This window comes from Aulonocara stuartgranti (genome assembly GCF_965226115.1).
Source record: "Aulonocara stuartgranti genome assembly, chromosome: 2".
NCBI classification, from domain to species: domain Eukaryota; kingdom Metazoa; phylum Chordata; class Actinopteri; order Cichliformes; family Cichlidae; genus Aulonocara; species Aulonocara stuartgranti.
In genome coordinates, this window is record NC_138940.1 from 13984792 (window position 1) to 14002810 (window position 18019).

Sequence of the window (18019 nt, forward strand, 5' to 3'; positions counted from 1 at the left end):
AAAAAGCAGCATATGCATCAAAATAAACTATTTCCAGCAGTGCAATATGAGTCCTAAGCATCCCAGAAACGACACAGAAAGTCGTAAAGTCAAAGATAACTTTTAAAAACACCAGTATAGGCCCTGAGGCCCTGATGGGAAAAAAAACTACATTTCCGCGAAAATGACGTCACTTCCGGTTTCTGGCAGGTAATGGCGGACATGCAAAAGTTTGCGCTGACGTCTATTCCAACGTAGGAAGTGTTATGAAAGCGTGTTTCTGGAATATTATGTTTTTGTTGCTGCAAGTGCTTTTTATGCAGTTTTTGCAAAGCTATATGTGGAAGGAAACTGTGACCTAGGACAAGCTGATGGCGTAAGATGTAAGTGCAACTCCTCCAGTTTCATATGAAAAAAAAATGATTGCGCTAGCTTACGTGGTTGCAGAGCTACCGGGATTTAAAAATAGTTACGCAAAACAGAGCGTGCCCGCTCCGACCGGCTTTAAAGGGTTAAGGATGGAAAGTGATAAGAATTTAGCAATTCCAATGCTGTTATCATTATCACTTTTCAAATTGATTCCTTTGACTCATCTGTTTTCTCCTGAATTCTCAGTGGGTTCTGTGGATCAGGGAAATTATTTTACTGCTATTGGTAAATAATCATCATCATTACTATTGCATTAATAATATAATCGGCAGCATTGATATTGCATTCAGATGTTTAAACAGTGTGTGTGTCTTTCAGAAAGACTAAGTTGCAGGCAGGAGTTGACAGGAAGTTGCAGAGAGTTTGCAGAAGTGAAAGCAGAGTCTAAGTTATTCTGAGGTTAGACGAGGCTATTTGAATTACTAGGTTATTCAAATTGTCTGTTATACTTTTATATTCTTTTATTAAGCTTTTAGTAGAGGTTCTTGATTAAAACATTTATTCAACATAGTACATATAGTTTCAGTTAGGTTATTGTATCTAAGGATGAGCCTCGGTTCTGGTGAAAGGTCAGAAGTGCAACGGGTGAATTGAGAGAGCATTTGAGGACGACACACACACACACACACACTCAGTTAGAGAGAATCATTTATAGGTGAGAAATTGGTCATGTTTGTCTCTGGAAAGAGGAACAGCATCTGGCAGGATGTGGGGCTCGTGTTCCAGATGAGATAGAAGACAATGTTCTTTTAAACCGTGTTAAAAGTCATTGTGGTTGATGCTATAAAAATCTGTGTATGCTTTGATTAAGTCGAAGATCAATCCCTGTCTGCGTACAGACTGGTCTTCCCACGTGTGTATTCATTAAAATCAATTGTTTGACCAAGCTCTTCTGGACCAATGGTTGTTTGTACTCTCCTTCCTCAATATGTGAAACCTTAACAGTTCTCATTGGCTCCGCTTTGAGAATTACCACCATAGCTAAGCAGCATATCAAAGTCATTACATTTGTGCAAACAAGTTGCATGTTGTGTGGTTAAAAGTTTGTGCATATTGGAGGTATTTCTCCCTTTTTGTAAAGTTATGTATCACATATGTTATACAGAAAACTTTTCTTTAAAAAGTAATACAGTACATTACTCCGAGGAGAAAGTAATTTGTCATGCTACTTGTTACAATTGCACTTGTCTGTAAGATGACCTGAAGTGCATTGTCTCGTAATTACCTTTTAACAATATAAACCTATAAGCTACATTCTCAGACACCAACACAAATTCCTGCCCTAATGAGGACACAAATACGATCTTTGTCTTTGTGTTCAGGTATCAACATAAGGTTGACAGCACAAACCAAAGATGAAGACCAACTTCTGTTTTCCGGCAAGGGAGTAAGGTGTGTTGGCCACTAGCACCTGCCTAACTTTTTTAAAATTTTACTTTCTGAGCCCCATTTTGCTGTTAGACACAAACTTTTCGGGTCATTTATGAGTGTCACATTGGAAGGATGTCCAAGGGAAGGAGACAAACCGAGAAAAACCTTACTGCCGAGAGTTGTGCTAACACTGGCGCAGCAGAGGATGCTAGTGCAGCCCTGAACCCAGCGCTTGTCGCCCTGCTCAAATAGCACAGAACAGCCATAGCCGCAGCCATAGCCTACATCGGATGTAAGCTGGACAAGATTCAAGCGGAAGTTGCAAATCAAGAACTACGTATTGCTGAGCTTGAAGCGAACGCAGCGGATGTTGTTCAGCGTTTGGCAGCGCTCGAAACTAAGTATAATTCACTACAGGAGGAAAACAAACTTTTCAAAACTAAACTTTCCGAGCTGGAGAGTAGAAGCAGAAGGTAGAACATCCATCTGGTGGGTTTGCCGGAATCAGTGGAGCCGGGTCCACGGCCAACTGAGTTCTTTTTCCGGCTGCTGGTGGAGATCTTCGGCGCACAAACTTTGCCACCCCCCCCCCCCCCCACGCCCCATCCCCAGAGCTTGACAGAGCCTACCGTAGCCTTATGCCCAAACCGGGCCCTGATGGGAGGCCGCACTCAGTCATTATCCGCTTCCACTGCTTCCAGATTAAGGAGCTGCTGATGAGGGAAGCATGGAGACGCTGAGGGACGTTGGAGTACTGCGGACATAAACTCCAGTTTTATGAGGATTACAACGCCGACATCCAGAAGCAGCGAGCCCAGCATAAGGATGTTATGGCCGAGTTATACCGGAGAGGCCTCCGTCCTTCCCTCCTCTTCCCCGCCAGGCTCCGCATTACTCTTCCAGATGGGAAAATCCGGCGATTGGAGTCAGTTGAGGAGGCCTCTCACTTCATTCAAACCATGGAAGAAAACCAAAGCTCTCCATCCTGAGTTGGACACTGTAGCCCGTTAGAGCACTCACCCTAATTTACAACTATAACGGGTCAGACTAGCCTAAGTGGCGTCCTCGTTCTGACTGACACTATACAGCCGCGTTGTTGGCATAGCAATGTGTTCTTTGCTGTTCATTTTAAGGTAAAACTGGTTCGTTGTTTGGCTGAATTGTTTTTGTTCTTTCTTCTTTCTCTTCTCCGTGTCCTGAAAACTGAGACCCTGGCTCGAGTTTAGTGGCTAATGTTCAAGGGTGCAGGTATGATGCTAGTGGTTCGGGGAGTTCTTGATTAATATGGGAAGAAAGCAGGGGCTCACGCGGTTTCTTTTTAATGCAATCTGCTGGGGTGATATTGGTGGGTGGTATTGTTTTAGTTTTTTTTTACACAGTGATATGTTATTGTATTGCATTTTCTTTCTGGGGTGGGGTTGGTTGTCATGTTTTTTGTTGTTGTTTCCCTACCCTCCCTACCCTCCTTGGGCAACTCTGCACATAAAAATGTGGGACTTCCTTGATGAGTGGTAACCTTACCTTTGTTAGCTGGAATGTGAGGGGGTTGAACCACCCAATAAAGCGAAAGAGAGTCTTATCACGCCTGAAGCAATTTAAGCCCGAGGTAGTTTTTTTGCAAGAGACTCACTTGCAGGATTCGGATCACTCACACTTGGCAAAATGTTGGTCAGGACAGTTGTTTCACTCTAATTTTAAAGCAAAGGCTAGGGGTACAGTTATTCTTATCGATCGGAACATCCCATTTGTTCCATCTACTGTTGTGTCAGACAAAAATGGACGGTTTATAATAGTGTCTGGCAAACTCTGCGACAGGTCTGTGACTTTGGCCAATCTTTATGCACCCAATTTTGATTATGTGCAATTTTTTCAACGCCTGTTTTCACACCTCCCAGACTTAAATACTCACTCATTGATTCTTGGGGGCGATTTTAATCTTTATTTGGATGCGGTTTTAGATCGCTCATCCCCCAAACCTGCTACTCTTAATAAATCTGCAACTTATATCAAGTTTTTTCTGGAAGATTGTAGTCTCACGGATCCCTGGCGGTTTTAGGGAATACTGGTAGACATTATTCTTTCTTCTCACATGTACACCACACCTACACTAAATAGATTATTTTTTATTGACAATTTGCTAATTAATAGTATTAGATCCTGCAGCTATGAAAGTATTACTGTCTCTGATCATGCCCCCCTTGTGCTCAAAATAGCTTTTCAGGGCTGCGACTCTGTGAGAAAGCTCTGGAGATTGGATCCATTGCTGCTCACGGATGAACAATTTGTTTCTAACATCTCTTCTAAAGTTAAAAATTTTCTTAACGAGAATAGAAAACCTGGTATACCAAACAGGACGGTGTGGGAGGCTCTGAAGGCATTTCTGAGAGGAGAAATCATCTCAGTGGCAGCATTTAAAAGACAGTGTGCACAGCGGGAACAGAGGCTTATTTCAGACCAGATTTTAAACATCGACAGGCAGTACGCTCAGTCACCATCACCGGCGCTATATAAAGAATGCTTAAGTTTACAAACCAAACTCAATCTACTTTCCACTCGACAAGTGGAAGGATGTCTGATTAGGAACAAGAGCGATTTTTATGAACATGGTGGAAAGACCGGTAAGCTTTTGGCCACCCATCTGCGTGGTATTAGGGCTAAACAAATCATAACTGGCGTGAAGGCGGACAATGGAGTGGTGACTAGGGATCAGAAGGCGATTAATGACATTTTTTCTTTGTTTTACTCTAAGTTATATACATCAGAGTCTACTGTTAATGTAAGAAATTTACATGGTTTCTTTGACTCCATTGATATGCCCTTGCTCTCCCCAGAGCTTAGACTCTGGAAGCCCCTATCTCAAAGGCGGAAATTCAGGCGGCAATAGCATCTATGCAATCTGGGAAATCTCCAGGTCCTGATGGATTTTCTGCAGACTTTTATAAAAAATTCTCGGACGATTTGGCTCCCTTCCTTCGCGAAGTTTTTACAGAGTCGCTAGACTCTGGGGCACTTCCTTCATCATGCTACCAGGCTTGTATCACAGTGTTACGGCAAGGACCCGACTGACTGTGCTTCTTATAGGCCTATATCTCTGTTAAACACGGATGTTAAAATTCTGTCTAAGTTACTGTCGCACAGGCTGGAAAAAATTCTTCCTGCTATAATATCTCCCGACCAAACTGGCTTTATAAAAAATCGACACGCCTTCTTTAACATACAGCGACTTTTTAATATTATCTATGCCCCCAGCCATGCTGTGCCTGAATGCCTCATTGCTATGGACGCGGAAAAAGCTTTTGATAGGGTGGAGTGGGAATATTTGTTTTTTACTTTAGAAAGGTTTGCAATGGGCCCCTTATTTTGCTCATGGATCAAACTTCTTTACGCAAGCCCCACGGCTTCAGTGCTAACTAACTGTCACTACTCTGACCATTTTAAGCTCCACTGCGGAATGAGACAGGGCTGCCCTTTAAAGTCCTTTGCTTTTTGCCCTTGCAATTGAGCCATTAGCAATTGCAGTCCGTGGTAGTGGGGACATAAAAGGCATATGGAGGGGGGGATTGAGCACAGAGTTTCACTGTATGCCGATGACCTTCTTCTATTTCTTTCTAACCCACTTACCTCCTTACCCGCTGCACTTAATATACTGAATGGTTTTAGTCAGCTCTCTGGATACAAAATTAATATGAATAAGAGTGAACTGTTTTTGATTAACGAGAGGGCTCAAAATCTGGATTTGGTAAATGTTCCCTTTAAAATAGTCACAGATCACTTTGATTACTTTGGGATATGTGTCATAAAGCAATTTAATTTTTTGTTTAAGAAGAATCTCCTCCCCCTGCTGGAACAGTGCAAGCACATGCTGTCCAGATGGTCCGCATTATCCTTATCTTTAATAGGTAGGATTAACTCAGTGAAAATGATGCTACTTCCAAAATTCTTATATGTTTTTCAATGCCTCCCTATCCTGATTCCAAAATCCTTTTTTAAATCTCTAGACTCACTAATCACTTCATTATTACTAAATGCCATTGAGGGCATTATCTGCCCTTTTCATATCTGGCATAGAAAGGGCCTAAAATCCCTTGCAGACTTATATGAAGATGGACAATTTGCAAGTTTCTCTCAAATATCCACCAAATTTGGCATAGCTGCAGCTCAGTTTTTTCGTTTCTTACAGGCCAGTCACTACATGCAGAGTGTGACAGCAAAATTCCCCCAGATACCTCCATACAATCCAGTAGATGATTTTTTAATGGTCAACCCAACCTCAAGGGGCATAATATCAGCCTTGTACAGTTTAATTTACAATTTACAATGGTCTTCAGTAGCTGCTATCAAATCTAAATGGGAAGAGGACCTTACTTTTCATATTACGGATAAACTGTGGGACTCTATGCTTGGCCAGGTTCACAATATATCAATGTGTGCTCAGCATCAGCCAGCGCATATTAGGAATGGCATAGGCACAGATCGGTTTTCTATCACCCATTTGCTGGGAGTAAGGGCGCCCTCCGTTTGCGAGGTGTGCCTGCTGCTTGCGGCACAGGGAGGGTCGGCGGAGGATTCACTGGCTGGCTGGAGCAGCATCTAATAACCAACTCGCAAAATAAAACAAAATAAAAACAAAACAACAAACACGAAAACACCAGACATTATGATACAGACTTATAATTTGCACTGATGTTTTTTCAAAATTCTATACGCGAAAAGTGAGCGTGAGAGTCCTCGGTATGCCTGCTTGCTGCTGAAGTCAAAGTAAACCTTATTGTCATCTCCGTTACATACAGTCCAGTATATAGAGAGACAAGATGACGAGGCTCCAGTTACAGCAGTGCAAGTAAACAAACAATAAATATAAGAAGTGTAAGAAAATAAATATACACTTTAGGACCAGGGGTAAAGGGATCAATAACAATTGAAAAATTATAATTTACAGTTTGATGATTTAAAGTCTCACACACAACCCGTCGAAAGGGGAGGGGGCCGGCTGCTTCCAAATAGATCACATTTCATTCATAATATTGTCAATCCATGCCCATTATCTATTCATGATTTGAATCCTGGGTTGTGCAAAATCCCAGAAATAAACCCTAGACGAAGTGAATCTGTGAACTAAGGTGTAGGTCTGTTAGGTTATGTTGTGGTGATCCTCGGGTTGGGGGATTTGTGTTCATACTGGAGTGCAAAATTAAAACCAAGATGGACAAGAAAAGTTCAAAGCCATCAGGTCCTCAGTTTAGAAAAAATAGAAAAGAAGAGGAGGAGAAATGAGCAAAAGGTACAGGTAAGCAGATGTGTCACTGGATAATGGCAGGTCAATGGTAAAAATAGTAACAGTGTAGACTAAACTCCAAACAATACATTATGTTACAGATTTTAATATTAATTAGTCATTGTCAATTGTTTATTTGTCCTGTTCTCATTGTATGACGAATTATGATGGCTGTTTGGTAGCCGTTTGCATACAATGCATACTCTCTCTCTCTTCATATGTGTGTGTGTGTGTTTCTCTGGCGAAATTCAGTATGGTTCCGACAACAGTTTTATGCTAATGTATAATCCTTAATATGTTTTATGTGTATGTGTGGGGTGCGCGCGCCAGAGGGAGTGTTCGCCCCGGGCGCCAAGCGGGCTCGGACCGCCACTACTCAGAACAAAATATCATTATACTTTAAGATAAGATAAGATAAGATAAGATAAGATAAAACTTTATTAATCCCTCGGGTGGGTTCCTCTGGGAAATTCGGTTAGGACTCAACGACAGAGGGAAAATAAGAATACTCACTCAAAATGTTGGAGACAGTGCGGATCATCAGAAACTAATCACTATCATATATTTTGGGGATGCCCAAACCTAGATTTTTACTAGAGGGACATACACAACGCACTTAATACAGGATATAGACCTGTATTACACTAGAGTTTGAAAACCTCTACCTAGTATTTGTGGCCTGAAACTGAGGAGAGATACAAAGGTGCTGCAAGCGCTTCTGGCTGCCAGTAAAAAGTGTATAATCAGAACATGACAAAATTCCACACAGTTACAGTGTAAGATTGGTGTCGGATTGTACTGAGAGCATTTGAAAGGAAAAAACTGATATACTATCAGAGAAATTCTACCAAATTTGGAATGACTGGACTGAATTCTTAAACTCAATCAGAGCAGACTCTGTATGAGTTACTAAGGTTTCATATCGACCTCTACCTCCTTGAATGGGAGACCATAAACAGGGATTCCAACAGTACCTAGTTTATTGCCATGAAGCAGTGTCACTACAAAGAAATATTTAAACACAAATTTCTTTACTCTTTGTGCTATATTCACAAAGAAATACACGATAGCCAGGACAGCTAAAAATACATACAAATTTAAGAAAAGACATCAGTACAAAAACATAAATCGTTTTCAAGTGTCTGCTTTCACTCTAGAGAGAACCATACAACAGCTGCCTTCCTTGGTTAGTAATTTGAGCTGAGTGAACTGTTGTCACTTGTACTGCTCACACTCTGAAACATGCAGCTTTGTTCTGAGAGTCGCTACAATTTCCCAGTGTCACTTGAATTACAGTGTGAAGCAAATGGACTCTGAAACAGACTGGCAGAAGACTAATGATAGTTATCTCAGCACCCCTAAACGTGTATTTGTATGTGGTGATACTGATGTGTGAACTTCCTCGTTTGTCATGTTTGGATAGTCAATATGGGTTTATCTGGCTACTTGTGTAAAGCAGTACCATGCGTGTCTTGTTAGTTGTGACACTTCTTTGGCAGAAAGATGCTGCAAAAAGCTCCCAGCTGTTACATCTGAAGGTGAAGCTATGGTACTTTACAGAGTTACTGCAGAATATTTCACTGTTGAATGAAAGTATTCCTTTTCCCCCCACTCCTTTTGGACAGTATGGGAATATACAGTCGTTTATACCCAGACTGAACTCACCCACATTTGCCGGTTTACCTTTAGTGTTTCACAACAACAGCCATCTAAAAGATTAAATTCAACACAACACACTTGTTGTTAGGATTTTCCATGATGGATAACAGTCTATTCCACCACAGCCCCAAGCATGTTCAGTTTGTAGCCAACCGCAGAGCCTGATGCTGATCAGTTTATTCATTATGTTTATGTCACCATAAAGAGCAGACTGTTAGAAACTCTCCAGCATTTCTTTTGACACACTTTGACAACAGTTCTGTAGTAAAAATGAAGACCTAATATTACAGTTAGTTAGGTGTGGGTTCAAGGAGTAAGGCATTAGTCTTCCAGAAAAAAGATCATCAATTCAGTCCACATTAATGCCTTTCTGAAATTACCATGTGCTTTCTTTTACTTCCAATACAGTAAATATATTTAATATAGTAAATATAGATTCAGGTCCTAGATTCAGGTGTTCAGTAAGTCCTTTCTTACCCTTCACAACTGTGTGTGCCACACACAATCAGGTTTCCAAGACTTGAAGGCATATTTCTTAAAGATTGCCCTAACCTAATATTAACTCAACCCTAAACAAATACTTGCTTTATGTCTCTAAGCTGAGACAAGTGCGCGACCACAGAGCAATTTATGTTGCTACAGCAATTCAAGTATTCAAACACACAGGCACGATCTATGTTTTGTTTTGTTTTTTTTTTTGTTTTTTTTGGGGGGGGGGGGGGGGGGTATTAGTGGTCTTCTGTGTCTCAGCAGAAAAAAGGTGATGCCAGGACATGTTCGGTTATTAGACAATTAATCTTTGCTGTGACCCTGACGACGAGGTAGGAGTGAAGTCACTGAGGTCCGATAACAGTTTTACAATTCTCGTAAGTTAGCAGAACATATGTGTGTATGTGCTTGTTTGTGTCATTTATGCTGTTCACTCAGTGTCGTGTTTGTGTGTGTGTGTGTGTGTGTGTGTGTGTGTGTGCTTCTTCTTTCTCTTTTACAATTAACCTCTACTTAGACCCTGAAAATAATGCTGGCTGAAAAGAAATTGAACTAAGCAGTAAAACAGGACCTGCTTGCAATAAAATGTTAAATGACTGGAAATTTGTATTAAAGTTAAAGTGTTGCACCTGTCCAAATTGGATAGATGGAAAGAAAATGAGTCAATTCACACAAATTAGTTCATTTGCAACTGCATTCCATCCTATATACAGCTTTAAAATGTATAAAGATCTGATACTTCTGTGAACAGATGCAGTTGTAAATGAAATTAAAAGTACCTCAAGACTTGAACAAGTATCAGTGATCTTCACAAGAGAAAAATGACACAGGCAAAGCACAAAGAGATGCAGAACATAGAGATATTTATTCACCGATGCAAACATAAACCTCAGGTTTGCACAACACTGAGGACCAGAGTCTAAGTTTGTAAGAGAAGAGAAAAATACACCGAGCAGTCAGAGTCACAGTAAGGCTTCACTTAAATATACTGAAGCTTCTTTATTTTAAATTAAATCTGAAGCAAATCAAGAGTAAAGATTTCACAAACAAACATAAATACTATAAACACAGTGTCCATCATATTAAACACATATTGCAGGAAAATGTCTCTGGAATATTAATGTATAAAGTGCTTTGAGTCCCCCGGGAGTGTAGAAAAGCATTATTTGAAAAATCATCCCACCTGAAGCTGCCGCCCCACCTGAAGCTGCCGGAGGACACGGTGAAGAACATCGCCTTTGACAGAGTGCATCGCATCGGCCCCATGCGGGCAGCGGCCGGGAGACCACGTCCTATTGTGGCCAAATTCGGCCACTTCAAAGAAAAGGAACAGGTGAAAAGTTGCGGCAGGGAATTAAAAGGAATGGACTTCAGTGTAAACGACCAGTTCCCAAAAGAGATCCTGGAACGACGCAGGGTCCTCTTCCCAATCCGACACGGCTTCATCGAGAAGGGCTCCTGCGCTGTCATCGCTGTGGACCGGCTGTACGTGGACGGACAGCTTTACCACGACCCCGACATCACTCCGTGGCTATATTAACTTCACACGAGATAAGAATCCGCTACACCCTTTCCCTATCTACTCACACTAACTTGCATTAACATCTGTTTAACTTACCAGTATCAAATTGCATCTTAAGTGTAATATCATAGCAAAATTTACACCGTCACTCTCCGTCAATGGTTTAATTGGAATGTTTCCAGGGTTTTTTTTCCTTCTCGTTTTTTTCTCTCTCTTTTTCCCCCTCTTGTTTTTATGCTGCTCACCCTTGTCCTTGGTTTCTTTCTTTTTTTATTTTCTTTCACTGCTTCGATCACCTGCTTCCACACAGCACGATCGCGCACAATCATGTGCTCAACGGCAGCACATTTACATCAGTCAGACAGCGCACACAGACGTACAGGATACACACACTTAAGCCAAGCGTACTCATATTAGTAAATATGCACACACATAGTCAGACTCAGGGAACATCTCGCCACACATTTTTTCTCTCTCTCCTTCTCTTTATCTACAAACAAGTGATATATTCTCTCCACCTGTCTAAGCAACACACACAGCGTACACCCCTAGTTATACACAGTCATCTATGGGTGCACTAAGGTTTGTTACATGGAATGTAAATGGAGCTGGCTTAAAAATATTTAACCAACTCAAAAAACTACAGGCAGATGTTGTCCTTTTACAAGAGACCCACAGACCTCTTAGAGGTTTGAATGAATTTAAAACACCTGAGTTTCCTAATGTGTTCTCAGCTTGTTATAATTCTAGGCAAAGGGGAGTAGCAATTTTAATCCATAAAAATATTAATTTCACAGTACTCGATACAGTTATAGATCCAGAGGGCAGATTCTTAATCATTAAACTATCTATACTTGATAAAAAGCTATGTATCGTAAGTGTATATGGTCCAAATGTTGATGATCCCTCATTCTTTCACGGTTTTTTCAGTGCAGATGGCACACTTGTTCTTGGAGGCGACCTCAACCTTGGACTAAATGCATAAATGGATAGGCTCAATACAGCAGGAACTCAGCGTAATTGGCAGTCCACAAATATAATCAAACAGTATATGAGCGACTTTGGTCTTTGCGATGCATGGCGCTCCCTTCACCCCAACAGTAAGGAATACACTTTTTTCTCACATGTTCATCACTCCTACTCTCATCTGGATTATTTTTCGGTCAGCAGCTCACTACTGAGTGACATTTCAGACACTGAGATTCACCCTATAGCTGTCAGCGATCATGCTCCTGTATCTTCAACACTAATGCACAAGAATAATATTATGCCAAGTAAAAACTGGAGATTTAATACATCACTACTTAAAGATGAAGACTTTATTAAATATTTAAAAAAAGAATGGACTTCATATTTAGACTTCAATGACACTCCCGGAACATTAGCTTCTGTTCTATGGGAAGCAGGGAAAGCTGTGATGAGAGGTAAAATCAGTTCTTTCTCATCACATAAAAAGAAAGAAGAAAACAAAAATATTCAGAAATTAGAAAAAAACCCATCAAATCCCTAGAAGAAGCCTACGCGTCCCACCAAGATCAGGAAACATTGAACAAAATACGCAAAACAAAACTAGAATTAAATGAGATAATTGATCCAAAAAAAACCCAAAATGCTTAGTACAAAGACTACGCTTACAAAATTATGAACATGGTAATAAATCCGGTCAATTTCTAGCAAATCATAAAAATTATGAACAGAATCTGTGACAAAGGGCAGCCCTGGCGGAGCCCATCACCCACTAGGAATGAGTCCGACTTATTGCCGGCTATGCAGACCAAGCTCTTGCAACGCTCGTATAAGGACTGAATGGCCCGTAGCAATAGGCCAGACACCCCATACTCAGCACCCCCCACAGGACACCCCGAGGGACACGGTTGAATGCCTTCTCCAAGTCCACAAAATACATGTAGACTGGTTGGGCAAACTCCCATGCACCTTCGAGTGTCCTCGAGAGGATCAAGAGCTGGTTCAGTGTTCCACGACCAGGACGAAAACCGCATTGTTCCTCCTGTATCCGAGGTTCGACTAACGGACAAACTCTCCTCTCCAGCACCATGGCATAGACTTTCCCAGGGAGGCTGAGGAGTGTGATTCCCATGTAATTGGAACACACCCTCCGGTCCCCTTTCTTAAAGATGGGGACCACCACCCCGGTCTGCCAGTCGAGGGTTACTGCACCTGATCTCCACGCAACATTGCAGAGACGTGTCAACCAAGACAGCCTTACAACATCCAGAGCCTTTAGGAACTCAGGGCGGACCTCATCCACCCCAGGGGCTTTGCCACCAAGGAGCTGTTTAACTGCCTCAGTGACTTCGCCCCCAGAGATTGGTGGATCATCCCCTTCGTCCCCAGACTCTGCTTCCGCCACGGAAGACGTGCCAGTGGGATTGAGGAGGTCCTCGAAGTATTCCTTCCACCGCCTGACGATTTTCTCAGTCGAAGTCAGCACACTATACACAGTGCAGGTGGAACACCGCTTTCCCCTCCAGAGTCGCCTGATGGTTTGCCAGAATCGTCAGGCGACTCAGAATACACAGAACACTTTTCTTAAAAGTAATGCAGTATGTTACTTAATTACACCCAGGATAAAGACATTCAATATACTATTACTTTATGTTCATATTAATCTCTAAAATTATCTGAAACACACTGTCTCATAATTACCAATTAACAATATACACCTACAGGCTGCAGTCCCACACACCAACACAAATCCCTGTCCTAATGAGGACACACACATATACTCTATATCTTTCTCTTAGTATTAGTTATGAACACAAAGATGACAACATAGAGCAAAGATAAAAACCAGCACAAAGAGACTTCAAAGCGGTTATCACTGTGATACTACTATAGAAACATGAACAGGTAGAGACGATGCAGCCTGACTGCTTATTCGGTTGCAGCAGATGGCTGCCCCCATCAAGCATTTTCTTAACAGGGAAAACTGTTGAAAACACATTGAAAACAATTCAGCAATGTGAAAACACATTGCTGAATTATCACAATAAACAATTATTCATTCTTCGTTAAGATTTAGGGATGATCATCACTGGCTTTGAATTTTTAATCAGGTATATTTGAGGTATGGTGCCAAGAGTCATACTGGATGTAGTGCATGTATGTGTGCTTTGTGTATTTTCTTGCCTTCTCTAAAAGTAAGTACAGACTAGACTCCCAGTTCCCGCTACCGAAAACCGTCCCCACAGCATGATACTTCCACAAAAGATCTCTCCATTCTAACATATATACCATGTTCGAGATTATTAAATACCAGGTGCATTCATTGATCTGTGTACATCAGTGGAAATTCCAGCAGACGTCTGTGTTTACCATAACAATACATACAAGCCAGTAACTGTTGGCCTGTGTGTATCAACCCACTCCTGTAAACATTTTGTGAATAACAATCTGTCATCATCGCAACCCTCTGCCTGAGTGGGGGTTCCTTCATGGTACAGTATGGATAGCGGGTGCTTCCTGCAACTGTGTATTGGACAAAATGTGCTGCCTTAGGTATTCTCAATGACGAACAAAACAGAAACAGATGAACAATAATATGTTTAATGGTGCAATGAAGGCAAATCTGTCAGTTTTTATCTAAAGACGTTGATATTGTTGAATAAGTCAATGATTTTCCATAGGTCTGCAAGACCAACACAAACATGTTACTAAAATACATCCTTGATGTGATTTGGGCAGATTATGAAAACAACAGTTTTTAACTGATTCAGAGAAAACCAGTGGACATCACAAACTTGCTGCATTGCTGGATGTCTTATTACTCCTATAAACCACAGCTGTTTTTAACCCTCTGGGCTCTATCCTGGCCATTTGTAGCCACTTCACTTTTCTTTTTTCAACCATTTTCGTTCTGTCAATGCAAATGGAATGAAACTTCCAAAAGGTTTGTATGTTTTTCAGATTTTTTAATTTTCAACATCAGCTCCTTAATAATATCAATAAATAATATTCAATAATATCAATAATAATTGAAGCACATGCTAAAAGCACTTTTACTCTTGTATTTTTCATAAAAAGATACCATACCCAAAACATTAACTCTAGAAACAAAAACAAAAACAAAACAAAAAAACAATCACAGGACATTTTCCAGAGTTCAAAACTGCAGCTGCACCTGCAGCGCAAACAACAACAAACACTGTTTGTAAACGTATCCTGGAGTTTATGCAGGTGCAGACAGTGCTACTGCTGTAAGTAAGCCTAACAGCTTCCAGATCATTTATTCTGGCAATATGGCAAGAAGGTCATCACTGCTTCAAGCACTGCCTATATGATCTGGTCAGAGAGCAAGGACAGCAAGCAGCTCCTCCAGTTGCAACAGAGGAAGATTTTGTTGTCTGTCTTTGGCTTCACTACCACGGCGATATCCCTCATGCCAAAGCAACGGAGGAATGTGCTTCTTTTGACAGCAACACACAGGGAACCAGTCAGTGTTGGGGAATCAAGGATGCGTGAAAGCAAGAAGCAATCCTGGACTACAATAGGCACAAATATTGCTTGGGTAACTTAGAGAGGATGTTGGCACCTTGAGTTGTAGAAGGAAAACTAACTGATGGCTGCTGGCTCTTTTCTCCAATCTCCTGGATGTCTTGGAATACGATGCCTTTGTCCCGCCGGAAACAACTTCACTGAAGTGGGGGAGTCCTTTACAACCTACAAATGAAGAGTGATCCTGGGAGAGCTGGGGCACATGCTGGCAGGGATGGGTATTGATAAGATTTTCATGATTCCGATTCCAGTTTCGATTCTGTTTAACGATTTGATTCTTTTTTCTTTTCTTTTTTAAAAAAAAGTAGAACACTAAGGTTGATTAGCTTAGAACATTGTTTTATATCTTCTCTTTGAACAAGGTAGAAATTTAGGAGTAAGCCTTACAAACCCAACACCTAAAAGGCTGGCAAATGGTGACTAAAAGGCTGGCAAATGGGTGCCAGCCTTTTAGTCACTGCTCGGTGACATTCGTCTATCCTGGCCTGAAAGGAGATGCTGCCGGTAGACTGCAGTGAGAACTGCCAGCATCTGAGCCAGCCAGACTCTGTCTGTCTCTGTCATCATGGTCACCTAAATGCACAGTAATGGCAGGTTTTGTAATAAGGCAGATCGCACTAACATAATATGCACTGTTAGTTGATTATTTACCTGCCGCATTAACGGGAGAGGATGTGCAAACATTACCGCTGCTGCTGGGTTGAGATTCACGAGTCCGGAGCGGAATTAAAAACACGACATTCATTTAAGGTCATCGTGTGTTTTGTGAGCAAATGCTTTTCACTAGCATGGCGGCCCAGATTCGGCCTTCCCCTTCAGCCGTTTCACCTCCTCAGATGGCTAGGGCCCAGTCCACACCCACACCAGTGCCAGCTCCCAGGAGGAGGGCAGCTGCGACCCAGTCTACCTCCACACCTGCTTCTGTTTCTCGGGTGGGGGTGACTGGTGTCCAGCCACCTCCCGTGCCTGTCCCAGGCTGAGGACAGCCAGAACCCAGCCTGACCCCCCTAGAGGCTTGGAAGAGCTAACCGGTTCACCTGCTACTTCACCACTTCATCCACCTCCTGACCCAGCCTTTCACGCCCTCGCACTATCCCTAGTTAGATTAGCTGACCTGTCCCCTGCCCAGGCACCAGCCTTACTAGCCCAAGCTGTAGCTTTATCACTAGCTCAGTCTGTAGCTCAGCCATTAGCCACACCAACCTCAGCTCCGTCATCATGATTTTTTTTGTTTTCTTCTTTCTTTTTATGTGATGAGAAAGAGATTATTTTACCTCTCATCACGGCTTTCCCTGCTTCCCAGAGGACAGATGCTGATGTTCGAGGAATGTCATTAAAGCCTAAATATAGAGTCCATTCTTTTTTTAAAGTATTTGATAAACTCTTCGTCTTTGAGCAGTGATGTATTAAATCTCCAGTTTTTTCTTGGTGTAGTATTATACATCTGTCTTAGTGTTAAAGATACAGGAGCATGATCGCTGACAGCTATAGGATGAATCTCAGTGTCTCAAATGTTACTCAGCAGTGAGCTGCTGACCAGAAAATAATCCAGACGAGAGTAGGAGTGATGGACATGTGAGAAGAAAGAATATTCCTTACTGTTGGGGTGAAGGGAGCGCCATGCATCGCAAAGACCAAAGTCGCTCATATACTGTTTGATTATATTTGTGGACTGCCAATTACGCTGAGTTCCTGCTGTATTGAGCCTATCTATTTCTTCATTTAGTCCCAGGTTGAGGTCTCCCCCAAGAACAATTGTGCAATCTAGATGTTCGGAGAGTGTACTAAAAAAACCGTGGAAGAATGAGAGTTCATCAACATTTGGACCTTACAATACTTACAATACCTAGCTTTTGGTTAAGTATAGATAGTTTGACAACTAGGAATCTGCCCTCCGGATCTATAACTGTATCGAGTACTGTGAAATTAATATTTTTATGTATTAGAATTGCTACTCCTCTTTGTCTAGAATTATAACAGGCTGAGAACACATTAGGAAACTATTATTATTGTTACTACTATGATGATGAAGATGATGACGACAGAGACTTCCTCCTCTTCTGGGTAGGGATGGGTACCGGGTTCTGACATAAACGGTAGTAACCAGACCGAAAATCAGCGCACATTTCGGTGCTTTATTTCAGTGCTTTTTTTTCCTGAGATGTCATACACTTTGGATTCTAGCCAATCATTTTACCTTTCCAAGGATAGTAGGCTGGGCCAGGTACATACGTTCTTTTAGAGCAGAGCTACAGATTAAAAATGCCCAAGGCAAAGTGGTCAAAAGTCTGGCTGTACTTCACAGCAAAAGATGCAAACTCAGCAGCCTGCAACAAGTGCTTTAAAGTGATACTGTGCAAAGGAGGTGTGGAGCAGGGAAATTATTTTACTGCTATTGTTAAATAATTGTCATCATTACCATTGCATTAATAATATAATCTGGAGTTTATATTGCATTCAGGGGTTGAACAGTGTGTGTCTTTCAGAAAGGCTAAAAGTAACAGGACAGGAAACAGGCTTGGAGAGTTTTGCAGAAGTGAAAGTTATTTTGAGCAGCAGGCTAAGACGAGGCTTTAACAATGTAACAGATAGCTTTAAGAAGGCCTTAAGATGTTATGCATACAGTTATTATGTTGACCTTGTATTTCAGGTGCAGTTATGACTATTTTATACACAATGCATATCTGTGCTTATTAAAGAGTTGGAGCTCGGTCAATTAATTGGGGGTCGGAAGCTTTGTTCGGCGCGATGTTCGGACAATCTATTGTGCAAGTGACTTG

At 41.5% G+C, this 18019-nt stretch overlaps 2 protein-coding genes across 2 annotated transcripts in view; one reads left to right on the forward strand and one right to left on the reverse strand.

The window, feature by feature from the left end:
* LOC309717321 (uncharacterized protein) overlaps positions 1-11238 on the reverse strand; it is a 113050-nt gene extending 101812 nt beyond the window's left edge. Inside the window, exon 1 of the mRNA XM_082551807.1 lies at positions 11188-11238. The gene's annotated coding sequence lies outside the window, so the exon portion shown is untranslated. The remainder of the gene's footprint in view (positions 1-11187) is intronic.
* The window catches only part of LOC309717400 (histone H1-like), a 186606-nt gene that overhangs the window by 66563 nt on the left and 102024 nt on the right, over positions 1-18019 (forward strand). The window lies entirely within an intron of this gene.